This window comes from Nicotiana sylvestris, chromosome 7, assembly GCF_000393655.2.
Source record: "Nicotiana sylvestris chromosome 7, ASM39365v2, whole genome shotgun sequence".
Lineage (NCBI taxonomy): Eukaryota > Viridiplantae > Streptophyta > Magnoliopsida > Solanales > Solanaceae > Nicotiana > Nicotiana sylvestris.
Window position 1 is genome coordinate 149,801,848 of NC_091063.1, and position 18,784 is coordinate 149,820,631.

Here is an 18,784-nt window from a genome sequence, read left to right on the forward strand (position 1 = left end):
TCTTTTGCTTTGCTCAACGCCCTTTCGTTTTCCGCAAGAATGGAATCATAATCTTGCAATTTTTCAAAAATATTGGCGATGGTTTTTTGATCCTTCCAGCTCCTCTTTGGTGTCTCAGAAACTCTTTTCATTCTTTGGAATCGAGCATGAAGATTTTCATTCTCACAAGCTAGACTCTTCTTCTCGCCTTCGGCTTCTTGTGCTTGCAAATCTTTCTCCAAACTGAGGCTTCTCAGATTTTCTTTTAGGGCATGGATAGTTGCTTTGTACCCTTTTTCCTTTTCTCCCCAGATCAACCGCTCTTGGATTTTATCATTGAAGTTTTGAACATGGGGTCTTTTTGTTGGCCTTCTTAGCTCAGGCTCTGGTACATCATCCACGCGAGACCGTTTTTCAAACCACCTTGCATATCCAGGATTTATCTCACCCTTTGTAGTGTCTGGGACTTGAGTATCACTTTTCAAGTATCGACATCCATTCCACATCTGCTGAAGTAGAGCCTCGGGAATAGTGGCTTCTGGGTGTAATTCGATTACTTGCATACTCAAATCTTCATCATCAGGAACTACTTGATATCTCCCTAGTTGTCTTAGGACTCTTAGTGGCGCATACGGCTGGATGCTTCTCAATCCCAATAGTAGCAGATAACTATTTGAGGTTGACATGTGTATCACTTCCCTCATCGGGAGCCATCCCAAAGTCCATTCAATCTGATTTGCCGTTAAAGCTTTTAGATGAGATACCCATGCTTCTATCCCTTCTGGAGCCTGATAATTTTTTATTCTTTCCTCATAACTCTCGATGCAATTATCATTGTTTGACCCATACTGTATGATCTTGGGCTGTTGTTGGAGATGTTCAATCACCCACATTTGCAACAAAATTTTGCATCCTTCGAAGACTTTTGCTCCTGATTTACATAAAGTCAAAGCCCGATAAATGTCTGAGAGAATGATGGGGACAAGGGTGTGATTTTCTTTGGTGGTGAGGATTTGCACAACTTTCGCGGTGCGAATATCAATTGTTCGCTCTTTGTTTGGGAAGATCATGATTCCTAGAAAAGCCACCATGAAAGCAAAGCGACGGTGAATCTGCCAAGTGTCTTTGTTTTGCTTATTAGTAAGGCCTTTCTCATGAATTTCGAACCCATCTGACTTTCCGAACCTTGAATACAAAAAGTTGAAGGAACAACATCCATTGATGACATTGCTTTTCCTGATTTGACTGCTGATGTTCAGAAGACCGAAGAATCGATGTACCGAAGGAGCCTTTGTGAATATCAAGCTTTGATTTCTTAGACTTCCGTCAAAACCAGCATATCCAGCTATCTCCTCTAATGTAGGAGTAAGCTCGAAGTCAGAGAAACGAAAGACATTGTGAACAGGGTCCCAAAAAGTTACTAACGCCGCAATCAGATCATCACGGGGTTTAACTTTCATAATATCCGTGAGATTTCCCAAATGCTTGACGACCCATTTTTGACCATCTTCGCCTAAATCATACCACCACATTTGAAGCTGAAATAGAAACTCTTCTGTATTCGTGGATGGGGGGTTTTGCGTGGTGCTCATTTTGTATCTGAAATTTAATTTAATAAAGTCAAGACTCATTTTGAAAATATACACTAAAAAAATCATTTTCAAAATTTTTTTATTTATTAAATACCTTTATTTCAAGATTTAAAACTATATTTTTTTTTAAAATTTAAAAAACAACCCATTTTATTCCTCTCTTCTCACCATGATTTCATTTAAGCTGGTCAACAAGCATGTTCGAGGCAAATGAATGCACAAGTAGCAAGTAGGATGCATCATGATGGTCTTTTTATTTCGGGTTCACCTGTCCTAGACAGACCCAACCCCTGTGTTGAGTCTCCAAGGCCAAATGTACATGATGCAAATATACGTTCCTACTAGGGATCCGGTACATGGCTGAGTTATTCTAAGTGAAAAACCTGAGGTTGATTGTTCTAAACCTGGCTTACCCAAACGGACAGTTTGAGCCGAAGCGGGGGCAACGTACCGGGAGAACGAAAGTCTATCCGGCCTAGTTACTTGTCCCAACTTCATCTTATTTGGTATGACCTTTAACAGAAAGGTGGGCCACGCGCACGTGTGCACCATAAATTTAGAAGACTCAGAAAGAAGGGGGTTTCGTAGCAGTTGTATATATTCACAATTCAAATAATATTAAAGCCGTAAAAAAAAACATTTAGCATGTTAATCATATAAACAGATGAAAATCATATAGTAAATAAAGCCAATTATCGCAGTTATTTTAAGCTCGAATTCTTTAAATCATGAACCAGTGGTTCTGGGTTACAGTACAACTTTTGTCCCCAGCAGAGTCGCTAGAGCTGTCGCACCTCCTTTTTAGCGCGCCCGCGGGGCGCGTGGGGAGTTTTCTCCAATTGAAGGACAGTCGAAACGGGATTTATTTAATTATTTCAGAGTCGCCACCTGGGAATTTTAAGGTGTCCCAAAGTCACCGGTTTTAATCCCTGAATCGAGGAGAATATGACTCTGTTTATTATTCTGCGAACCAGAAATCCTGAGTAAGGAATTCTGTTAATCCGGAAGAAGGTGTTAGGCATTTCCGAATTCCGTGGTTCTAGCACGGTCGCTCAACTGTTTTTATTATTGGCTTAATTATCTTGATTTTTACTAAATACGTTTTTATTGCATGATTTTACTACCGCTTTTATTTATACTGCTTGTGATTAAGGGCCCTTCTTTGAATCGAATCACGCGTACGTATATTCGTGTTATAAATTAAAAAAATGCGGAATTGTGTCACGCGCACGTGTACACGATAATCTTGATAATATATAAAAAAAATGATTTTTCGAAATTATGTCGAATCAAGAATATTCGTCTTTCTTAAATAGTGAACCGCACATCTCGGGTTTTATGAAATAAATTTAATATTTTCCAAAGAAATTCGTTTTTTATTAAATATTCACTCGAAATTGCGCGTACGCATAATCCGAATTTTTGCTTTTAAAAATATAATCAGGGTGCGCGAACGCATCCCGGATTGCGCAAAATCTTTGTTAATAATATTATGGACTTTCCCCAAATTGTTTATTATATCATGAGAAATATCCATTTAAGATACCCTTGAACTCTTGAAAAGAATTCACAATTTATTAAATGTTGCCCGTCGATTATAATTCCCACGTATAAATTATATTTATCCAGACTATTCAAATTCAAAGAAAAGAATAAAATTATGATTAACACTATTTTCGGCAAATACAACATTATATATCTATCAAAGAATGAATTGCATATGAAACTAAAAAATGATTTATAAAGGGAAGAAATATTTTCCAAGAATTTTATTTATTTTTATTTAGTGCAAATTCTATTTCTACTTACCATTGATATAAAGTATTGCAATTTATGCTTGTACACCTCATTTTATTCTCATATACTTGCTTTTGATCTAATTGGCCTAATTGTTTGGTTAATTTATTTATGAGGGTGAATAGGCATCAAGTTGATAAGAAAAGAATTATTATACAAGCTAATTCAATAAAATTGCCTTACATGCAACCTAACTGTATGTCGTAAACATCGTAACAAGCTACATCATATCACCTTTCGCTAATGGTTATACACACATCTATTATTTTATACATGAAAAACACCACCAACACCATTTTAACCTTATTTAACAATAGATGTTACTAATGTAGTTTTCTTGATATTTCTACATTACTCTTCACTTAGCTAACAACACCAAAAAATTTAAATAATGGCCAATATTCATGCCCTATTCCCTGCCTTGACAATTCAATCATATACTTTAATGAAATTCTAGAATAGATAATATTATTACAACACTTATATGAATTTCAAAAGAGAATGATTAATTGAATATTAACATGTCAGGCATGCTACTATATTAAGCGACATGAAACAAAACTGAAATTTATAATAATAACTTAGATAAATGAAAAAATAGAATTGCAATTCAATCTTCATCGATTTGTCATGCTGAATGTCTTTCCAACATAGAATTTAAAAGATAAGTACCTGGAAATGAAGGTAGAAGAAGTAAATTTCAGCAGTTGCAGCAGTAACAAAATACTGGTAGAATTCAGTACTTCCACAGATTTGAGCAATAATAAGACCCGAGAAACCCAGATTCACAAGAGCAAAGATTCTTAAAGAATTTCAGATTTTAAAACCAAATAGTATCAATACACAGACTCGGACAGATTCCAAAAGAACAACAAGGTTTCGGATTTTTCTTTTCTTTTCTATTTTTCTGTTTCAGCTTCACTGTGTGTGTGTGTGTGTGCGAATATTCTCTTTTGGTTTCTTTTCTGTTTCTTCTTCCTCTTCAAATTCCAAGAGGAATCTGATTTTTCTGCTTGATTTTTTCTTTTATCACACTCTAGGTGTATTTTTCTTAAATTCTCTCTTAAAATCTGCTTTAAAATCTGATCCTCAAATCTCTCAATCTCTTCCTATTTTTTCTTTTGAACTCTCCTTTTAAAATCTGATTTTTTTCTTGTCTTTCCTTTCTTTCTGTCTGAAAGGCTCCCTTAAGTCAGTCACAATCCCCCTCTATTTATACAGGGCTGGTCCTATCTTTTTAAGTGCTGTCTGGACCCCTTTTCTTCTTTAAAAAACAGAAAGTTCCATTAAAACTGCTTTTTAATACTTTAAGTGATCTTATCCTGATTTTAAGCAGCCCATTACCCTTTGTTTCCCATTATCCCATTAAATTAAAAGCCATTAACAAACCACTTTCAGCCCACTATTATATCATATTACCCTTACTGTTTTATCCCAGAAATGCCCCCTGAATCCTACTGTGATTACTATTATTACTGCTGTCAAACTTAAAATCTAACAATACAGATTTTTAAAATCTGTTCAAACCTGATTATTAATCTGATTTAAGACAGCTACAACCAATCCTAAAGTTTTGGACTGAATCCTAACTAAGAATGTAACCTTCTAACACAATTACATCTAATCAACATTTGTAAAATCACACTGAATTCAGAACTAACATCATAACAACATATTACTGAAATTATTATAACAATTCAGACTGGACTTAACACATTGAACCAAGATCAAACACACACAGGAGCATTGTCAATATACTGACAATGCCCTGTTCAGAAAACAATATATACACATCATACATTTGAATTTACTGATTTGCAAACAAACATGATTTAATTGACGAGTATTAATCAGTTGGCTATTTACAACATTTGTCCATAATCAGTCTAAAACAATAGAAGCAGACTGTTTCAATCAGCATTATCATAAATGAGAATTCATAATATAACTAATCGACGAACTTAATCGAGTCGATTACTTACATTGTAAATAATCACAACCCACAGAAACAGTTTCATATTTTGATCATATAGACGGGCATGAGACAAAGATGACAGAATTAATCAAATAAAAATCATGAAAAATTAACAGGTTATTAAACAAACAATTATTCATGTAAGAAACAAAAGAGAAATAAGGAAAGTACCTCTAAATCTTTAAATTCAACCGGACTCGAACTCAACTCGGATTTGGACTTTGTTTGAAATCAAACAGACCTTAGTCGAAGTATTTTCCACTGAAAATACTTCGACTAAGGTCGATTAAACCTCAATCTTCTATTTAATTTGAACAGAATCCAAAAGTCTGGTATTTCTAGGGTTCTTGAAGGTTCGATTTGGGACTTAACCATTTCTGGTCAGATTCGAGGGGGACCAAATACGACACAAGGGTGAGGGTAGCCTAGGGGTCATTTGGTGTCAGTTTAGAACAGATCTGAGTTTGTTCTTGTTTGGTCCGAATCTTCAAAAGAAGATTCGAGAAGCTCGGAAATGATTCGAGCCAAACAAACATCAGATCCATAACGAGGCACGCTAGGGGGTACTATGGTATTAACTAGGGGTTGTTTGGTTTAGATCTAAGCTTGGCTCGAATCTTCAAATGAAGATTCGAGAACCTTCAGGAAGATTCGAGCCAAGTGGCTAGCATATCTGGATAGAGGATGTTCAGGGGGTTCTAGGGTGTTAGTTTGGTGACCGGCGGTGTTGATGCCGCCGGGTTTCAGGCGATGGGGAATAGGGGCGGCTAGGGTTAGGGGTCTGTTTGGGAAGACGATGAACAGGAGAGGAGGGGGGTGTTTAGTTAGGGGGGCCGGGGTAAGGATTATGGGTTTATATAGGGGAATGGTGAATTAATCTTGACCATTGGATCAAGGAGAATAGATGGCCAGGATTAGTTCATTTAGCCAAACGGTGTCGTTTGGTTTACTGCTGGGGTCGGGCTGAATCGGGGCATTGGGTCGGGTAATGGCTATGGGTTAAGGTTCGTGGGATCTCAACCGTTGGTTGGCTTTGATCCAACGGCCTTTGATGAGGGACGACCAAACGTTGTCGTTTTGGTTTGTTTGAATTTGGACCGGACCTGGGAGTGTTGGAATTGGGCTGCGGAAGGGTAATTTGATTTGGGCCTGGATTTAAATCCAGGTCCGATTTTCCCATTCTATTTTATTTTATTTTCTAATTTTATTATTAATCATTAAAAATCCTAATAAAATTATAAAACAATTTAACCTTACACAAAATATTAATTACTTTATAACAACTATTTAACACATAGTCAAAACATTAATCACACAGTAACATATTTAAAAATAGAACGAATGCATATATTATTTTAATTTTCATTTCATTATGACAAAGTAAACATTTACGGACATAACACAAATATTTAACACCACGCAAATTCAAAAATTACACAGTAAAAGAAATTTATTTTATTTTTTGATTTATTTTGGAGTAGTTTTCGTAAGGCAAAAATCACGTGCTCACAGCTGCCCCTCTTTGTGCGGAAACTCGAAGAGTTTTCGTGCAAAGATAAAGTGAGCGGATACGAGCGATTTTTGCCCGTTCAAATACTCCGTGGGAAGCATTTTTTGAAAGATTTGACCGAACCTCTGCTTCAAAGGTTTCCTACATATCCTTGGCTATAAAGGAATCAGGTCAATGTAGTTCGGGAAGTTTTGGGTAGCTGGGACTACCGTGGGACTGTGATGTTACTGCTGCTTCGTGCTGTTTTTACTGCTTGCTGACCTCCTTATTACACCTTACTTCAAAGGTAATACAAAAACTATATTTTTTATTTATGATGTTGCCTCTTAAATTTTGAAAGAGGGACTTTTAAGAAAATGATGTGGAATTCTGAGTTTTATTTATTTACAAAAGCACTTCTAAAGAAAAGTCCTAATATTTTGGAATTCAATTTTTCAAATATTTTTTATGGACATTTTACAAAAGAGAGACTAAAAAAGAAAAGAGTATTTTTGGATTTTTGTTGCTGATTTTTAATTCTTATTTCATTTTTCGTATGAAAGACTTCAGAAAGAAGGAAACTATTTTTTTTATTTGAGTTTAAAGAAAACTTCTATATTATTTTTTATTTTTATTTTTTGCATTTTCTAAGGAAAGATTTATAAAGAAGGAACTAAAGGAAAATATTTTTGGACATTTTTGAAAATTGGGGTCGAAACCGATGAGGTTTGCCTACGTATCTCACATCCGGTGAGAATCAGACCCGCGTAGTTCGGTCCGATCGGGCGTAGAGGAAATAAACTAACCCTTTTTTCTGAATAAAATACTTACACGGAAAAGGAGAAAATATTTTTGGATTTCGTTTTTTTTTTTATTTTTTTGTTTTTTTTATTATATTTTGAAAAGAGACAATGACTAAAGAAACATTTTGTCTTTGAATTTTAACTTCTTTTCACTCTTTTTTTTTTGAAATTTCGAAAAATCTTTTAAGGAAGTATTTGTACTATTAGTCTGAATTTATAAAAGAGATACTACAAAAGAAACAAAAAAAAATTTTTGAATTTTGAATTTTCCCTTCTTTTTTTTTTTTTTTACTTTTATATTTTTTTTTTGGATTTTGATAGTGATTAAAAGGAAATTTTTTATATATATTTTTTTTTAATAAATCAAACTAAAAGACAAATTTTGTTTTAATTTTTTTTTTAAAAGAAAATTTCGGCGAGGTTTTGACACTACTTGGACATTAGTTTTATTTTTTCCAAAAATAAGTAATTATCTCCCTACGCTGTTATTTTCTCTTTTTTTAAAGTTTTTTTTTTAGAACCCGGTCGACATGCAGAACTGAAGCAAATAAATGCGCAAAACAAACGGGATGCAGCAGGATGGTCTTTTCATTTCAGGTTGTCTGTCCTAGACGGACCCAACCCCTGTGTTGAGTCCCCTATGTCAAATGCAACATGATGCAAATAAGCGTTCCTACTAGGGATCCGGCATGAGGTTTTGTTATACTAGGTTTATAACCTGGGTATATGTTCTAGACTGTGTACCCGAGCGGACAACTCGAGTCGAGGAGGGGGCTACGTACCGGGGACCCGCGAGATCGTCCGGCTTTGTAACTTGTCCGGCCTCTTTCTTATTTCAGGTATTGACACTAACAGAATAGGGAGTCTCGACCAGCGAGCTTCTCCCCGGAGGTAAGAAGAGAAGGGTTTCGGCACAGTTTATATACAGTTCAGATAATATCAAAGCGGTAAAAGACAACATTTAGCACGTTATGCCAAAACATGTAATAAAGATCAGATAATAAAGCCAAATATAACAATTATTCTAAGCTCGATATCTGAACCCTGAACTAACGTTCTGGAACTTCTCCCCAGCAGAGTCGCCAGAGCTGTCACACCTCCTTTTTGCGCGCCCTCCCCGAAGGATAAAAGCGCGAGGGAGTTTTTCCAATTTAAGTGACAATATTCGAAATGGGATTATTTATTTAATTCAGAGTTGCCACTTGGGAAAGGTTTGGCTTTTGGTGTCCCAAGTCACCGGTTTATCTTGAATCCCAAATCGAGGAAATTTTTGACCTTCCAAATGAAGTCTGCGAACCAGAAATTCTAAGTAAGGAATTCTGTTGACCCGAGGGAAGGTGTTAGGCACCCACGGATCCCGTGGTTCTAGCATGGTCGCTTAAATTGTTATAATGGCTAAATATTTGATTTTAATACATGTTATAACTTGTGTGCTTTTATTAAGTTTAAATCGCTTTTATTATTATTTTTTAATAGAATTGCAACGTCGTGAAAATGCATCTCGAACCACGTCGCAATCAATGCACCCGTGGTTGTTAATACATTCTGACTCCATTGAGATTTGGATTTGGGTCACATAAATGCGCACCCGAATTTAAGAATGTAATTTAATTAAAATCGCGCCTAAAGAGTCTAACGCGTTATTATCTTTGAGGAAGGCTGCGAAATTCGCTGAACAACCCATCCCAAATTCTGAGTATTTTTAGTATATACATTTATGAGGGCCCCGCAGTTTGTGCATTTTATTGGGCGAGGCTCGACTCATTTTATTTTTAAAAGGGCAAGCCTAAAAGCAACTATGATTTTTATTTTTTGTTTTGTCTCTATCAAAAAAAATAATCCTAATTTATTCACTAAGATTATCTAGAGCCATTATAATCGGGTTACATGAGATGCACCCCCGAAATTTAGAAATTAAGCATCACAACTACGTCACGGGAACCGTACCCGTAATCACAATGATTTATTAATTGCACCTAATCAACGAAACTTGATTAATAACATCTACCAATTCAAACAAATCTAGCTTTCATTTAGTGACTTGAGAAAATAATTCTAATCAAACACACATAAATCAAAACAGAAACAAAAGAAACAATAGTAAAACATTTAGACAGATCTAAATCAAAACTGAAACATTCATCTAATGCAAACAAGAAATTAGAGGAAATGAACCTTTGATATGAATATTCTATCAATAGACTGAGAAGACAACCTTCTTCATGAAATGGATACAGCTCAACAATCGTTACTCCAAAACGAAATAAAGCCAAGCAAAACCATACGGACTAGAAGGAGACTCAAACGGAAACCTGGACTAGCGACTTTGACCGGCGACGAAAATCCAAACGCATCTGTTCCAATTTCTTTTAGCCGATTTCAGCAGATCTTTTGGCTCATTTTTGGTGGTGTTAGGGGTGGATTTTATGGCTGTTTGCAACAGGTTTTTGCTGCTATTTTAGAGGTCATTTTGACTGAAGAAACGGAGCTATTTTCAAGCTTGTTTTGATATGTTTTAAACTGATTTTGATGGCTGAAATACTGGAGCTTCAAGGCTGGTTTTGATGGTGAAAAGTTCGTTGTTTTCTGGTTTGAGAAGAAAGAAAGAAGGAGATACGTTAGGGAGGGGGTGTTCTGCTCGTGTATATCAGCGGTATATTGAGTGTATATCGAAGGTATACCCTGTCCGCATTTTTGGGAGGGGGTGTTCTTTTGCCAGAAAAATGGGTAGTGGTTGGGTGGTTTGAAGAAGATGAAGAGATGAGAGGGGCTGGTGTCCAAGGTCTTCTGCCCGTGTGTGTTTTTGTTTGGGTTTTAATGGAGAATATTGAAGACCATGTGTGGGTTGTGTGTTGTGTGCATGTGCTAGCATGTGTGAGTTGTGTGTTGTGTTCATGTGCTAGCATGTGTGAGTTGTGTGTTGTGTTCATGTGCTAGCATGTGTGAGTTATGTGTTGTGTTCATGTGCTAGCATGTGTGAGTTATGTGTTGTCATGTGCGTCTCGGCTGAAAATATTTTGGGCTAGGTCCGAAAATTAGGCCTAAAATGAGTCGTTTGAACCCAAATATTATTCTTTCCTCGCAACCGAGAATAAAAACACGACCTTATTTAATTAATCCTACGTAAGCAGAATAATTATTAAAACAAACTGACAATTAAAACAAAAATATATATATATTTTTTGTATCTTTAAATTTATATAAAAATAAAAATTAAGTACTATTTTTGTATTTTTCAAAATTTATGAGAAATAAATAAACTAAAATTTATATATCTTTTTTTGTAATTTTCATTTTTGTGACGAAAATAAAGTAAAAAGAGTCAAAATAAGCTGAAGTAGCTACATTAAGGCTAAATTAAATATTTACGTGCTAAAAATGTGAAAGATTTGGGGAGGGACAAAAATCACATGTCAACATTTGTTATTTCAAAGGATTTGGTGTTGCAAGAATATATGTGAATGGTGTGTCTCAATATGTTCAATGTGCTATTCTTGGTAAATTGGGGATATGTGAAGAATGTGAACTATATGCTAAACTGCCTAGATTTCAAGTCAAGTTTAAATTGTGATTATTATACCCAATCATGAGAATTCCTCTCTATGCTTATAACTTGAATTTCTCTTGTATGTGCCCATTATCTTAAATGAAAGTGAAAGTGATGTGGAATGTGATTTATGAAATGTGGCCTAGTGCCATGTATGATGTGATAATTGTGGCCCTAAGTGCCGATGAATTGATATATGTAAAATAAAGATTGAAATGAGATGATTAATGAGAAAGGAACAACGCCTTGGTAAGGCGGCCTAGCCGATCGGGCCGTGACCGGACGCCATGCCACACACATGGTGGTATTGTGCTGATATTGAATCCCGGAAAGTGAGAATGAGAGTGTGATTGAGGTACATGTCTCAAATGAGGCAACCTAGCCGATCGGGTCATGATCAGACTCCGCTCAAGAAAGCGGTGGTATTGTGAATGATGATGAACAGTATTAAATGCCCCAAACTAAAGCTATGGAAATTATGTGAAAGCTATATGATTCCTTTTATTTGATGATGTAGTGATTGTTTAAAGCTTTTGTTGAATCCTTATGATTTCTTTGTTCTTGTATGGTTGTTCTTTCTAATGAGATGGTGTTTAGCTATACATACTAGTGCTATTCGATGGCACTAACGTCCCTTTTGTCGGGGGCGCTACGTCTTTAAATAGATGTAGGTGGTTCCATGGCAGGCAGTGTTGGTTGTAGCTAGTGACGCATCTCCCTTTCAGCTGACTTGGTAAGCCCCACTTCATTTCGGGGTCCTGTACCATTGTTTATCATGTACTTTGTATTTTGAGGTATAGCTGGAGCCTTGTTGCCGGTATTTCCATATTACTCTTCAGTTGTATTTAGAAGCTCCGTAGATATGTTGTGGGTGGTATTGGGTATTGAAAATTTGAACTAGATATGTTGTTATTTGGCAGAATGTTTCCTTCGTATCTATTAATTGTAATAATTTGGTTAGTAGGTTGAACTGTTAATGAAAGACAAAGATAAAAATTGTCAATGTAATGCTCATAAAGTGGGATTTATGGAGTTCATCACCTTGTTATTCATAAATTAATTTTGGGTAGAATGAAACCTAATAGGCTTGCTCAGTCGGGCTTGCTCGGTTAAGCGTCGGTCGCGCCCCTCAATTTTGGAACGTGACAAACTTGGTATCAGAGTCTAAGGTTTTAAAGTGTCCTAGGATGTCTCGGGGCTATGTCTAGTAGAGTCCTTCTTATCAGTGTGTTGTCGACCATATCTATAAGTTGGAGGCTATTTGGACATTTAAGAATTCCCCTCTTCTTTAATACTCCAGATCGTGTGATATAGCTCAAGATAGGGAGCTGATTTCCTCTCTAAGTCTTATTCTCAAGATTAGTAATCTTGATACCATAATCCGCGAATTTGAAGCATGTAAGGAGGGATTGATCCCACCATTGAGTTCGAAGGACATTGCCCAAAGGTTTGTTAAAAGAATGTATTGAGCCCTGGAGGGATTAGTAGAACTTGTCGCTAAGGGAAGTTCTCATAAACATGGTCTTGATAAGATACTGAATCACAAAACATTGCATGCATCTACTCCTTGAACGAGATCCATTATTTCATGAATCCACTCCCCCCGCAAATTTTCTTATATGCAATCTCTTATGATATTGAGCTCTATAAGCATGTCCTTGAATTGAGTTGTAACTATAGAATTACTACTTCTGACACGCCTTTCTAAACTTTCAACAAGGTACTATACCCGAAGAACTTCTTACTGAATGAATGGATGGACAATTCTAATATTTTCGCACAAAATAAAAAGATATTTTCTCTCGACTATTTATTCTTCTCTATTCAAAACCCTAGGCCATTTTTCTTCGAGTTTCTGCTTCAGTTTGAATGTTGACATAGTATCATAGTGAAGATCTTGCATTGTGTCATCATCCTTTTTAGTTGGCAGTGCCCTCACTCTACTTTTTTTTAAGACTTTCATTTTTACCTAGTGATTGGAATCGGCAAGATTTTCATTTGCTGGGCGAGTTCACCCTCTTCTCTTGCAAGTTATTTTCTGGATTTGGTTTTCTCAATTACTTTTGGTGACACCGCTAAATCTCCATCGAAGCTAGGGTTTGTCGAGCCTCTACTTCTGCAGCTAGATCATGCTACTTATTCTTGTTGTTCATCTTATCCTTGAAGGTTGTCCTTCTTCTAGTTGTAAGGAAGATGAGTACTTTCGCTCCTCTTTTGATTTTCATGATACTTGTTTGAGTGTCTCTATGTATTAATTGCTCTATTTTGCTACGAATCCAACTTATTTTAATGTTAGTAATGGCTCCACTAGCCGTGAGGCTTTTGAGTTTACTCCTAGAAACCTCAAGTCCTCTTTCTGTTAATTCCTCAAATATACCCGGTTTTCCCCTAGTTGTTGTCTTATTTTTCCTGTTCCAATTTCGGTGGTTGAAGGAAGATCATAATTGTGTCTTTGGAATCTAGAAATAAAATTTTCTTTATCGATGATAATCCACCTGAATCCCCTTGCCAATTTAGCTGAATCCAGACAATGGGATAGATGTAACAATACCTTTATTTTCAGGATAACTAGTTTTCGGTCTTCTGATATTACTGGGATTTTCTGTATCCTGAAATAACCAAACAAGGATATGGAATTATGGGTGGCAGAGGCAAGTCAATTTATCCTCTCACTTTAGCTATGAATTTGCTTCATTCACTATCAGCTATACTATCCCTACTCAATCCTATCCCACTTAGAAGCACTATCCTTAAAGGTTGAACTTTTACCCAGAAAGAGTAGCTCTAATTTGGAAATACTTCAAGATATCTGGTTAATGGATTACTAAATTCCACAAATTACATGGGTTCCCATCTCACTTCAAGTTCATCAAGGGTTGATAGCATGCCACAATTGCTGAGATTGAATGATCTCCTTTCGATAATGGATTATCTACATATATGCAAGTCCAACGATCTGCTTATCAGTCTAACTCTCGCCTTTTGGTTTTTGGGTTGACCAAGGGGCAATACACCTAGTAACACATTCATATGTCAAATCCTTTCTCTCAGTCAAGTCTTATAGCATCTCCCAATTTAGCTGGTAATAGCTGGTTGTGTAGAAGTGTGTTATAGTGCTTTATTGTGAAGTAGAGTTGCTAAACATAATTGGATTTTTGAATTCTGGAGCTATACATCACGTGACTATATACAGAGATCTTCTTTCAAAAATTTAGCTTCTCGTAATCCCTTTATATTACCACCCTTCCTAGTTGTTATAATGTAAAGGTTACTTCCATAGGCTCTCTCACTTTCTTTTCATTTACCTTGCATCATGTGTCGTTTCTTCATATTTTTCAATACGATCTTATCTCATTTTCTCGACTAGCTATCCAACTATATGATCTGATTCAATTCACCTCACTTTTATGTACTCTACAAGCCTCCTTTTCTAAAAAGGACACTGGAAGTGGGTAAATTCCCCTTTATTATAGACTTCTAATGTCTTCAACTCAGTTTAAGCTTGTTGGTTCCAAATGGTACTCTTTAGTTTTGCTGCCCTACTATCTATTTCATCTGATAACTCTCATTGTAAAACTCATTTTATGTTTTATAGCATCAAAGAGGAAGTCTTATAGCATCAATGATGAGGACATATTCCTTTTGTTGAAATAAATAAATATTGCTGGTATTCCTTGTAGATGTTCTTCTAACAACCATTTACCTACTCTGCTTGTCCCTGTGACTATATAACCTAGGTTACTTTTCCCCGATAAATGCATTAAGACATCTTGTTCTTTCAAACTTATTCATGTGGGCACTTTGAGGCCTTGTTCTACACCAACTCGTAATGGTTTTAAGTACTTTCTCGCCATTGTTAACGACTTTCTAGGGCTACGTGGGCTTGTCTCATGGATTCCAAAAGTAATGATTTCCCTTGAGTTCAAGCTTATATTGCCATGATTTGAAACCAAAGTGCATCCCCTTTTCAAAAGTCTTAAATGGGTTAGATTGGATGGGTTACGTGGCCTTCTGCTCACTCGGCTTCTAGGATTATTGACAATGTCATTGTCATGTGTGGGAAATTTTGCTACCCCTGGCATTCCACCTCCTTAAGGAGGATATGAGTTTTAATTGTCTTTCTTCTGGGATCGTTACGTCAACCATTAGAACCCCTATAACCAATACATGATTTTACCCCTATGGTAGGATGTCCTAGCTATGTGGTTTCACTTGTGAAAGGTTGAGATTAGATGCCTTCAGATTCCTGCACATATCATGAGCATATTGATTTGGAAGACAAGTTGCCGTATCTTTAGTTCTCTCATATAGGATCAATTATCACGAAGGGTTAAGCTATTTGAAATATGATAATCTCATAAGTGTTCAACTTCTTTTCATCCTCATAGGCTTGTGGCATAGATTCCTTGTGTCAGTTAACGTTAGGAGTATAATTCAACTTCATGTATTTTGAAACCCATAACGCATTCAAGGTGCTAGAGTATTCTCATTCTTGATAAACTGACTTTCCCTACACTCCAGGAGACGACTGGGTCACGTACTTGAATATTCCTCCTTAATGATTCCTATTGCCAATGTACAAGTTACCCATATGCCTTATTTGTCTAATAATTGATGTCATCACAATGATTAACCATGTCAGTATTGTTAGTAGTAATCTTTGTGTCTCTTAGCATATAACCTCGTGAAATACTCCACTTAGCATATTAATGGATTCTGGAATAATTCCAGCCCAATCTTGAACTCCGTTGCTCCTCATTGTATTAAATCTATTGGGTATTGAAGGTTCAAACATGTCAAAGATGGAGCATCCCTGTGTGATCACGTATATTCGATGGGTAATTTTTATGGTCAGTTCAGGATAGCACATCTTAGTGCAATCGTTGAAGGTTATCAAAGGTTTAGTGTAGGTGTTCGCATAGAGACTTAGAATTTAGGAGGGTGAACAGGTTATTCCCAATATTTTTCCCTGAAGATGTTATGTGAGTTGATAATGAAGGTTGCATAAGCGTATATCACATTAGGCCGCACTAGGAGTATGAAGTTTCCCCAAAGTTGTTCCCCATATATTTTGTATTTTCACATATCTATGTCTAAGAAGGTAGTTGGAGATCCTTTGTGTATCATTTCGGTGGAAATTACTGAAGGTGGAGGTAATGGATAGTTGGCCTATGAAGGGTATCTAATTGTCATCCTTGTTAGGTAAGTTTGGGGGTGGAGATTGTTTTCGTGAATGTATTCTGGCGAAGTCTGTAAGTATAAGAGGTCACATTGAAGGCCGAGAGTGTTATGGAAAGAAAATATTTTCGCTTGATTGTGTAACAATTAGTTTCGATTTGAAAGGTACCTTATAGGTGTTATGATTTAAAAATGTGCAGTCTATGTTCAGGTATCACTATGATAATGTAGCGCTTGTAAGGGTGAGATTAGTGTTATGGAAATACATATTGTGGTGCTTTGTCGAGTTGTGGATGAGTTTTTAGGATGCTTTGGTGGTTCTCTGGCAGGTGGATAGTCCTAGTTACAAAGGAGATGTTGCCGGAATTTTTGAAAAATTTAGGAGTTAGTCAAAATTTAGGGACTTGAGGTAGGTGAGAAAAGAGATATATTATGTTAAGCGTTTAGGGCGGACTCTACTCCTCATTCGGGTCCAATTGAGGCCCTTGTGAACTCTGACACACTAGGGCTTGGTCCTAGTCACTCCCTCAACCTCCAGAACTATTCCTACTATCCTACTTCTCTATCGTGTATTGTGTACCTGTATTGGTTGTTCCGAGTGGTGCAACACTTGGTGATGTGGTTAAGTAATTGGTTTGGACTCTTCTATGAAAATTTGGGTCATGTATTGAACATGGTTTTTGTTGAAGGCTTGGGTGTGCTATGTGAGAGACATTGAAGGCCCAACAATACTGGGTATTTAGTTATTTTATTTGGGCCTACTATAGGCATGTTCACTGTTATGTAATATTGCTACTTTACTCATTATTGGGCCTGTAATAATCTTTGTATGAACATTTGGGGTTGTTAGTAACAGGGAATGGGTAGAATTTAATACCTACATGCAATGGGTAGATAACATGCCTATAGGACTTGGTAATATGTTTGTTATATGTGTCATTTACTTTCTATGCGCATTAGAGAAATCATGCCATTAGGAAAAGCACACACACTCACACTACTTGTCTAACTAGCAAAGCATGAGATCAAATGCTTTAATTATTCTTGCTGCTACGTGTTATTAGAAAACCTGCCCATAGGAACAAATGTCACTAAATTTCCTCCAATTCGCTTCAGCATGTTCGTTAAATATTATGCCTATAGGATTTTGATCACCTCATTTGCTATTATCTCGTATTGTCCACTAAATACCAAGCTTATAGTATTTCAACCATCTCATTTATTACTACATCACACTGTTCACCTAGAAAACATGTCTATAGGGTTAAGTATAATAATAAAATCAGCTCCAAGTGCTAATCATTAGATATCCTAGTTATATGATATCATTGTTCGTCTTAACAAGGGTCAACGTTGCATCTGTGAATATGATTTATTGTGCACTTAGGCCATTGTCAATGAGTAAATAATTATGGGATCCTCTCAATAGTTTTGTATTACCCCTTTTTGCATGAGTCTCCTAGACATAACAGGTTTAATAACTGGAAACCTATAATCTCAATAATCAGCGTATATAACCCTGCATGTGAGCAGTGCCCAGCCTCTGAAACTGCTTGCATGTATTTATGCTTTATCACATAGAAATCATGTCTATAGGATTTGAGTTATTAATTCTGAACTGCTTAACACAAAATTTGTCTTGCATGCATTTGTTGCTTAAGTGTGGAGGCGAATTTGAGCCTTAACTGCCTTTACATGAAGTCCAATGTGTTTTTGTATGTAGCCTAGTTTTGACATTTTTGAGAAGCCTAAGTAAGGTCTAGAACTATCCAAATAGAGGTCCAATACCTCCTGGACCATAGGTATAGGGCGGGTAGTGCACGCATAAGGTACGACTTCGAATTGAATTAGAGCGCTTTAGGTAAACAACTTTAACATAGTAATCGAGTAGCAGGAGATGATAGTTTGTGCCCGCTGAATAATATGAGTAACACCTCATCTTGAGGGAGTTACGAAGTATTATTTATGTTGCACGGGGTGATCCTTTAGGCTAAAAAACTTAGGACCCCCATCTTCCTTCTCTTATTAAATCAAGTCGATGTACTTATCTATTCAAAATCTTTTATAATAAAATTTCCAAACTTTGTGCTCTCTCTCTTTGTTTATTTGACTAATCCATATAATTCAAGTTCGGTCGTGACCTACAGTTGTGGACCTCGAAGAATGCCTAACACCTTCTCTTAAAGGTAATTTCGAGCCCTTACCCGATCTTTGGTGGCGTTGATTAGTTAAAATGGAGTCATTTGTAAATAGGTGCCCTAATGAACCTTAAAAATTGTTAGGTGACGACTCTTCTCTTTTAACCCTTCTTTTAAAAGAGTTGTCAATGTCGAAACCCGCTTTCGTGAGAAAATGGTGTGCGACAGCCGCCCGACAGGGATATTGACTTTGGTATTGACTTGGCGACAAACCTATTTCTATTCC

At 36.4% G+C, this 18,784-nt stretch overlaps 1 long non-coding RNA gene across 1 annotated transcript; it reads right to left on the bottom strand.

Moving 5' to 3' along the window:
- Positions 1 to 3,751: 3,751 nt before the first annotated feature.
- On the bottom strand, positions 3,752 to 10,424 carry LOC138872578 (uncharacterized). Its single transcript, XR_011401003.1, has 2 exons — positions 9,811 to 10,424; positions 3,752 to 4,040 (listed from the first exon to the last, which is right to left on the bottom strand). It is a non-coding gene; the product is annotated as an uncharacterized lncRNA (long non-coding RNA).
- Positions 10,425 to 18,784: the final 8,360 nt, after the last annotated feature.